A 9,908-nucleotide genomic window follows, 5' to 3' on the forward strand; every position below is an offset into this window, starting at 1 on the left:
TGGTAAGACTATCATTATCATACTTGTACTGCTTCCCCTAGATAACTGTATTTGTTCTATCTAAAAGCTATCTTAAAGGCTCCCAGGATTTTATACACTTTAAACACAATCATTATTTTATGTCTCCACCAAAAACGGTAAGTATTAAATGGAAAAGGGAGTAATTATACCGTCTCAATCTCTCCTGTGCTTGTACTGCATTGTGTTTTGTTGCTCTTTCAGCTCTTAAAATATTCATTAAATGGCACCGCCAGCTCTGAATCATCTACCTCTTAAAAGTAATTGTTCGGATTCCTCTAATCTAAAAGACATTTTTTCCCCCCCTGAATGTTTGTGGTTTTCCTTTACCGTGTAAAATACTTGATATGTTCTTTAAATGTACCATAACAGAATGATGTGCCGAGGGATAATAAAATACCCCTTTGTTATTTATGTTTTAAAATATTTTATAATAGCACAAGTGCACTTTGAGGAAGTGTAATAATAATGAAATACAGCAATCCCTTGATGCTTGAAGGCACTCTGGCACTTTGCTTTATATTTTATAAGACACTGGGGGCCTGCTGCTATTCTTATCATCCTGTGCATTCCATGGTATATTATTACTGGCTAAATGCACACTCTGTTGAGTCTTATTCCTTATTTACACTACACTGCCAGCCTGAAGGATTTCACAGTATATCACCGCTTAAAAATCAATCATCTGAGTATAACATAATATTTGTATTGATTCGCGTTCTTTAATCTCTCTGTGTCTTGCATGGCTTTATAAGTGATGTTAAAGTAACTTTTGGTTTGCTGTACAGCATCTTAAATTTAAATAGTCTTTCTTAAATAATTTGTTTGGGAATAAAAAAAATCCAGCTTTGGATAGCAGAATATTTGAGTGCATATAAAGGAACGAGGCATCGATGGGTAGCGAGAAGGCTAAACTAAGCAAAGTGACAATGGAGAATTTCATTTGTGTGTGATGGAGATAGACTATGAGAATTTTTATGGAAATGAAAGCATTTCCATGCATTAGCCAGATATATTGTGAGATGTTTAGTTGTCCATTTTTTGTGCATAATAAACATTATCTCCTATAAATATATTAACATATATATGTGTAGATGATGTGTATCCTTTTCTCATTACGTTTTAAGTAACATAATGGACAACTAGAGCAACTGGAGTCTTCATTAAGATAATATTTTCTATGGAAGCTCAAGGTCCAGTGGCGTTTTGATATAAATACAGGAATGTAACTTCATATTTCTTAGATATTTTGTATCTGTGGGTGCAAACTTATACTTGTAGTTAAATGCAGGAATTTGTATGGATCAGGCCACTGGCATAAGTATAGAGGAAGCAGATAGACATCTGCTTTGTCTGTAGCTGTTTAAAGGAAAATAAATCACCCCAACCACTCGCCTACTTGCAGCGGTGGAGCAGGGGAAGCAGACGGGAAGGTCAATTCAGTGGTGGGTGAGGGACGTTAACAGGGGAATTCAGCAGGCGAAGGATGGGGGGTGTGGGCAAGTGGGTAGGCCCGGGTAGGCATTGCTGTGTTTGGGCCCCTCTAAAGATTATTTTGTTGGGAGGCCCAGCACCAGAAAAGTTACGCCACTGGATCAGGCTGGAGTAGGGTCGCCACCTTTTCTGGAAAAAAATACCGGCCTTCCTATATATTTATCTTTATCCCCTATTAATAACTTTGGGATCAACCATCATTTTTACCGACCAGGCCAGTAAAAAACCGGCCAGGTGGCAACCCTAGGCTGGAGTATAGAACTACATATGGGCCAGAAAGATGCCAGAGGCAAACCAGTGCAAAGGTGAGATTTCTACAAGGATTATTACTGCAAAATGATCATGTCTTTGTTTCAGTTACAAGTGTTTTTTAGGCAGCGTGCAAGTGCAAGTGCCATGTTTTTACCCACAATACAGAGTTTTTTCCCCATAATGCCAGTGCAATAGCAGTTGCGAGATCGCATTGTACCTGGTGCAATTTTGCTTGATTTGTTAAAATATGTGTAATTGTGCTGGCACTTTGACACAAAATTGATGCAACTGTGCTCAAAATCCATGTTCAGATTCCATCTTTTCTGGTGCTCGGCGTCAACATTACATGCGCCTGATTCTTTTGAAACAAGTGTGCAGGCAGTGGCGTAACTACAGAGGAAGCAAACCCTGCGGCTACAGGGGGGCCCAGGAGCTGTAGGGGCCACGGAGCCTCTAATTCATATACAATATCAATACATATTGGTAAAACAGGTCAACCTCTAGACATTTTGGGGGCCTGAAAAATAATTTGCTGTGGGGCCCTGTAATATCTACTTACACACTGTGTGCAGGCGACTTTGGGAATGGACGGTGGAGGGAGCTCCACGTTTCCCCCTATGTCAGTTGGTGCACTGTGTGTAATTCACAAGTGGAGCAGGATGGAGTGGAAGGCAGTTATATTCTGTAAATCTTAGTGGGGATCATTTCTGCTTGAACAGCCGTTTTCTGAAAAAAGCACAATGATTATAAACTGTTTAATCAATAAATTGTTTGTAGAGGAGGAACTAACCCAGGTTTTGATAAGTGTAAGTTATATTTATTAATATCAGTGCTGGTATGATTTAGTAATGAGATACTTACTGCTTATTAAAAGAAACCCGATAGTCAATGAATTCACAACAAAAAGTTGAGTGGAGGTGGTACCTTTATTAGCTAACTATGATGATAATCACAGATAATCAAGTGGCCAATTGTGAAGAGATGTTCACCATTCAAGATTGTGGAAGAATTTATTATAAATTGTCACACTCATTTCTAAGTCATGTACCCATATGAAACCTTTGAAGATGATGCATGCTGGTAAATTAATTTCTTGTTTATTTAATTTAACATTACAAAAACACAAGGCAAAGGAAAGAGTCTGTTTTGACAAAGGATCCCAGAGCCCAATCCTAATCCACCCCGGTGACATCTCTATTTACCTGCCTTGTTTCCATGACACCAGTAGCAATATTCCAAGACAACATGGGACTAGTATGTAATGAACATTTGGGTGGTAAAAGTATGGCTGGACAGCGCAACTTTAACTACTGTATGCACACAACAGCATCTCCATCTTAAATCATTCATTAATACTGTAGCACATCCTTCAGTGACCACCATATAACTCCTTGCAACTCCCGGTACCTTGGATGCTTCTCTTTTCCTTAAAAGATCCAGATCACAGAAAAGTCTCTTGCAGCAAATAACAGGTTTAGTAACAGTGTACAGTTCAAATGAAGGGATTTACAAACACTTTGATCTAATTCAATATAATAGTAGCAGAATCCCTGCCAGAGGTGAAATAACCAAGATATACAGTATTATAGCATTGGACAATGAACCTTTTGCTTATCAAATAATGTCTAATTTGCTGCGGAAACATAGTATTAGTCAATGGGCAGTTCTGGGGCACTTTAATTTTCTTCATTCTTTATACGATTTGCTAATATATTCATATTCCATTTTATAGCTCTTTCAGTTTGTTTCATGACTTTATATTGTACGGGTATGGGATCCATTATCCGGAAACCTGTTATCCAGAAAGCTCTAAATTACAGAAAGGCCATCTCTCATAGACTTAATTTTATCCAAATATTCCTCATTTTAAAAAATGATTCCCCTTTTCTCTGTAATAATAAAACAGTACCTTTTACTTGATCCCAACTAAGATATAATTAATCCTTAGTGGAAGCAAAACCAGCCTATTGGGTTGATTTAACGTTTACCAGATTTTCTATTAGACTTAAGGTATGGAGATCCAAATTATGGAAAGTTCTGTTATCTGGAAACCCCCAGATCCCATACCTGTAGAGTTTTATACATTCTGCATTATCCAGGTAACCCAGGCTTTCTGTTTGCCTTTATTGTGGATCATCAGACATATCTGGCAGTTTGATAGTAGAGTAAACATTTGAATAGAAATGGTGTGGTATAGTGAATGCAGAATGTATAAAATCATATCATGTAGCTATCCAAGAAATATTAACCCAAGAAGAGACATTGGGACAGTTATTATATGCTGTTTTGAAGGCTAAGCACTGGCACAACAGTGTGTGCCGCCCATCACCATTTACTGCTTGATAGCTGAGTGGCAGCCACACTGCGAGTGGCGATAGTGGACTGACAAAGGGGTAATTCACACCTCTGCTAATCTCTGAGATGTAATATAAACCTCAGCGACAGATTTATTGGAAACCATAGCTTCACATTTGTACTTAACCATTGCCCCTGATACCGGAGTATAGTTTTGAGACTGGCACACTGTTTGTATGTGGTGCTCGTGTTAACACGCATCTGCTCAATGTCTTCTCTGAACAGAGAAAAACTAAATGATATTGATGAGTGTAGACCCCGATTCTACAGCTTCTCTATATTAGTGTTGCCTAAATAAGAACAGATTTGTTCAGCTTGCCATCGCTGATATGAACCATGATGTGCATATATACACATAAATACGAGCAACAAAAAAGGTTCCATTGTGATTTTCACCTCCAGCTTTCAAAGGGGACCTGATTCTGGTGTACACAATATTGGCATGTTAGTTTATATTAGTGCTGTCCATTTTAAGGCGTGTGAACCTTACCCAAGGGCTCCATGGGTCTGTATTGTTTGACATCATTCCACATTATGGAAAATTTTGGATAGTACCTTGAAGCATAAAAGTCTCTTATGTTAGTTGTAAACCTGACACAATTTCAATCACATATCATTAAAATAGAACTAAATCAACAAAAATGGGGTTTACGTCTGCTCCTAAGGAGTAAATATAAATAAAGTTGCAAAAAAACAGTCCAAGGGTTGCCAAGAACTGGAAAAATCACAAAGGTGAAGAGGCCTACTAATGATTCAATGAGGTTAATGGAGCATTCACTGGCTCAATGGTGGGGATAGAGATTACCAATGCAGGTAGGAAAAAATCCAGATTTATTGTTTCATTTAAAATACATTTGAAAACTCAAAAATGGAAAAATGGATGAAGCAGAGCAGGGGAGTGCATACGCGTTTCGTGACGATAACGGTCACTTCATCAGAAGCCAATACTAATAGTTAATGCAGTAGCAAAAGTAGTTGTAAAATGTAAAAAAAAGTGTTTATTAGAACATGTACAGCCTAACGCGTTTTGAGCCAAATAGGCACTCACTCATACTCATCGACTAATGGTCCCACCCATGTATAACCTTTTTGTAGGGGCAAAGCCAAACACTGTGTTAACAAAAGAATGTTTGTATTCACTTTATTGTTTCATTACAATGTTTTCATTGGATGTATTTTGCTCACATGATTCTTACAGGATAAGGCTTTGTATGATGTATCTTATTCTTATTGGACAAGGCTCTGTATGACCTATCCTTTTCTGACTGGTCATTACCACTATAAAAAACTTGTACAGGGGTGGGACCATTAGCCTATGAGTAAGTTCCCATTTGGCATGAAATGCATTAGGTTATACATGTCCTAATAAACATTTTACAATTACGTTTTCTACTGCATTTATTATTAGTAGGCCTCTTCACCTCTGTGATTTTTCAAAAATAGAACTAAACCCAAAAAGTAATATAGCTACAAAAGCCATCTTTTATATTATGTATGTATTGAACCAGCCTAAAGTTTCAGCATCTTTATAGCATTAATGATCCAGCCATTCAAAGTTTTCACTGGATTTTCCAATCTTGGATTTTCTTAGGAGCGTCTAGAACTCGTACATGCTAAGAAGCTAATTGTAAGGTTTACAATGGTGAACCGCAGTAACTGAGGATAGCCACTCCATGGGGAGTGTATATGGCGGGAGCCCAGGGGTGTACCCATAGGTGATTGGAGGCAAAGACATGATGATAGAAGGTTGAAGAATTAATGGCAGCCAGAACACAGAAAACAAAAGGCAGGAACAGGCAAAAGGATAATCAGGGTATCCACAAGGTGAGGAAAACATGGGAAACACAGGAACTTAAGGTACTCACTCAGGAACAAAGTACAAGGTATTCATGAACAAGGTTTTCAAGAATCAAGGTCAAGGTCAAGCAGGTACAAACAAAATACAATCAATGACTCAGGTTTATAAAGGGAAGGTGATTAGGAAAAGGAAACACATGAGGGTAATGAGAAGGGAGGAGACCAGGGATGAGACAAACTGGGAACAGGCAAATTCAGAAACATTAATAACAAGGTCAGGACCAGCCCCAAGAGCCTCCAGTGGCTCACACGGTAAGTGCAAGAGTCCCGGCTGATCCTGACACTAATATTAGGGGTCGTCACAAATTATCAAGCAAAAAATTAGGTTGGCATGTCATAGAAACTGATGCTACAGGGCTGATTATTAGATTCTGAAGCTAATTGTGATGTTTTCTAAGATGCAATGTAGAAATAATCTGAATTATTTACTAGTCAGCCACATCACCAGGCATCCCTGTTTAATGCCATTGACTTTAATGGATTATGCAAGATCAGAATTGGTGTAAAATAAGAGCATCAAATCCAGCATTTGGGCTGCGTCTGCATCCGACAGTCGCGTCGCGTCACATCAGTGCTGCGACACCATGCGACATTTGAATTACTTACCTTATTTCCGTCGCATCCGACGTGACACCTGCGATTTTGCGCAGCGTGTCGGATCGCGGCTGAATAGGCCATGTAATCCTGCCCTAACCATCCTATAACACAACCTTTTTTTCATAGGGAAAACACTACCACTTACAGAAGAACTTTAAAAAAGTTATGGAGAAAGTAAAAAAAATACAGAACTGTTATCCAGAATGCTCGGGACCTGGGGTTTTCTGAATAAGAGATCTTTCTGTAATTTGGATCTTTATACCTTAAATGGGAACTATCGCGAAAATGAACAATTAATAAAAGCTTCACCATACTGAAATAAAAAACTTTTGCACAAATCCTGCATGTAGAGAGACATGATTCCTGGTGATTTTAATAGAGTGAGCTCTAATACATCTTCTAGGCAAAAGGAGCCCCCCTATAAGATATATTGGATCTAACTGTCAATGAATATCTGACACCCAACTGCTGCGTTAAGAGAGAATGAAGAGAAACAGATGCTGAGAGAGGGATAGTGAAGATAAACGTGATTATTTCAGAAGCGGTACAGAATTTTAATTATGTTAAATTTGCATTTTCGTGATAGTTCCCCTTTAAGACTTCTAGGAAACCATTTAAACATTAAATAAACCCAATAGGCTGGTTTTGCCTCAAATAAGAATTAATTACATTTTAGTTTAGATCAAGTACAAATTACTGTTTTATTATTATAGAGAAAAAGGAAAAGGAAATTTTTTTTTTAAAAAAAAGCTCTGAGCTGTCTGGATAATGGGTTTCCGGATAACGGATGCCATACCTGTATAGATATTTTTCAGAAAGATTTTTTATTTCTGCTAAAAAAAGTCACTGGGGTTCATTTATCAACACTGGGCATATTTGCCCATGGGCAGTTACCCATAGCAACCAATCAGTGATTAGCTTTTTAAGACAGCTGCAAGTAGAACAATGAATGCAACAACCTGATTGGTTGCCATGGGTTATTGCCCATGGGCAAATTTGCCCAGTGTTGATAAATGACCCCCACTGTCTTTCTATTCTGCCCTGCTGAGTCTTATTTTTGAAAAAAATGTAGGCAAAACCAACTGATTAACAGACCTGGGAAATGAAGCTTTGGCTGGAGGAGAGTGATCTTCTGCTATATTTTGAGTCAGAACCAGTAGTGGAATTATGATTAGAATGATTCAGAAATACATTTTCATTTATTCTGAAAAAAATGGGGGGGGGGTGGAGTTCCCATTTAAGACTACTGCTATTTCAGGCCATTGAAACATGATACAGTATATATAGATGGATATAGATAAGAATCCAACAGAAATGATTTATTTTCAACATGGATTTCTGCTGTGTTAGTCTCTATCAAACAATTGTTTATTTGAATAGATCCTTATGGCAAGTAGATTTGTTTTGCAGGTGATGGTTTTGAAGATAATAGATCCCACACAGTTGACTAGTTTTACCAATATTTATTTAAATTGTATATGAATTTGGACTTCATGTTGCCCATATACCTCCTGGGCCTCCTGCAGCCGCAGGGTCTGCTTCCTCTGTAGTTACGCCCCTGCTAGCAACCTATTAGTGATAAGTGTTCAGTAATCTGTAGGACAGAAATAAAACTGTTATGGGTTGCCATGATTTACTGCCCAGATACAAATTGTCCCACTGTTCTAGATGAGCCCCATCATGAATTTACATGGCTACTAGACAAGTGAGGGCCACCATAGCGACTTAATCAAGTCAACTGGAAGAATTCTGCTAAAAAAAAATGTTTTTCAAATATTTTTATTATTGTTTTCTAAGAGTTTTGGAAATTAATTATTAAATATATAGAATTAATTGTAATAAGAAAAAATAACTATTTATTACACATCTGTTACAGTTTAGTTGGGGGGGTTTGCCACAATTCCCCTTAAACTGAGATGTGTGGGTTATTGGGGATAAGAGTAGGCAGTGTCAATCAGGAAGGGTATTAATAAGCTAAAATAAAGAATGTAATAATCTAACTATAAGGAAAGACTATCAAAGTTTGGGTTGGTTTCTCTAAATAAGAGGTTCTTGTGAGATATGATAACTCTTTATAAGTGTGTGTTAGAGGGCATTATAAACAAATAATGGACATTCATGTTCACACTTAAATGAATGAAGGACAAGAGGCCACCTCTTTAGACTGGGGGAAAAGCCTGTTCACATGAAGCAATACAAATGGTTCTTCACAGCAAGGGCTTTGAGACTGCCAGGGAGTGATGAGATGGCATATTACATAAATGTCTTTAAAGAGATAGTATACCCCAACGGCACACCTTCCCCTAGAGGTATATAGAAGGTATGTCTCTATAAGAGGGTATTGATAAAGTTCTTAGAAGGAGACAGAAACATTGGCCTGTTTTTTTAAAAAAAAATCCTGGTGTGCTCCAATTTTTTGATGATTAAATAATTCAGCATACTATGGTAGCACCTAGGTTGTTCCTAGTGGATGATGTGGGAAAGGTTTAAATGGCATGTAGATTCTAAAATAGAATACGGCTAGAAATGCTGTATTTTATATACTAAATATAAACATGAAGTTACTGCACCACAAGCCTAATCAAACAAATGATTTATGCTTTCAAAGTTGGCCACAGGGGGTCACCATCTTGTAACTTTGTTAAACATCTTTGCAAGACTAAGACTGTGCACATGCTCAGTGTGGTCTGGGCTGCTTAGGGATCGTCATAAACAAAGCTGCTTGAGTTCTGCATGGCTGGGAAGTGAGGTGGGGGCTCCCCCTGCTGTTCATAAGTATTATTGTTTCCCTGCTCAGCAGTTAGGGACCATCTGACAATTCCTATCCACAGCAGTAAATGAAGGGAGAATTTCACTGCATACAGTCAGGTTTCTTATAAAAACGGTACACATTTTTTAATTAAAAGTATATTGGAGATAGCTTTCTTTTTCATGAAAGAAAGTAAAAATGGGATTTTATTTTTTTACCTTTACATGCCCTTTAAGGAGTGTATGTATGTATGTATGTATATATATATATATACTGTATATAGATTTTTTTCATATCTACAAAGAATGAAATAATGTGAGTTCTGTTTAGCCTTTTCTGTTGTAAATTGAATATATTTTTCTGCCTCCTCTTTTCTATGCGCATCATAGTGCGCAGGCAGGAGAGGGTCATTCACTTCTCTATAACTCTGATTAAAAGCCATACATGATATTGTGTGCTAAGGCCCCTCCGTGAGTTTATCTGCTTTATCTAGAATTATGATTACACTACTGAGTCGCACTACTTGCTATTTAGCATATCTATAGCATATCTACCATAACTGAAATTTCATTTCTTATTCTAACGG

The sequence above is a fragment of the Xenopus laevis genome, chromosome 1L (assembly GCF_017654675.1).
Source record: "Xenopus laevis strain J_2021 chromosome 1L, Xenopus_laevis_v10.1, whole genome shotgun sequence".
Lineage (NCBI taxonomy): Eukaryota > Metazoa > Chordata > Amphibia > Anura > Pipidae > Xenopus > Xenopus laevis.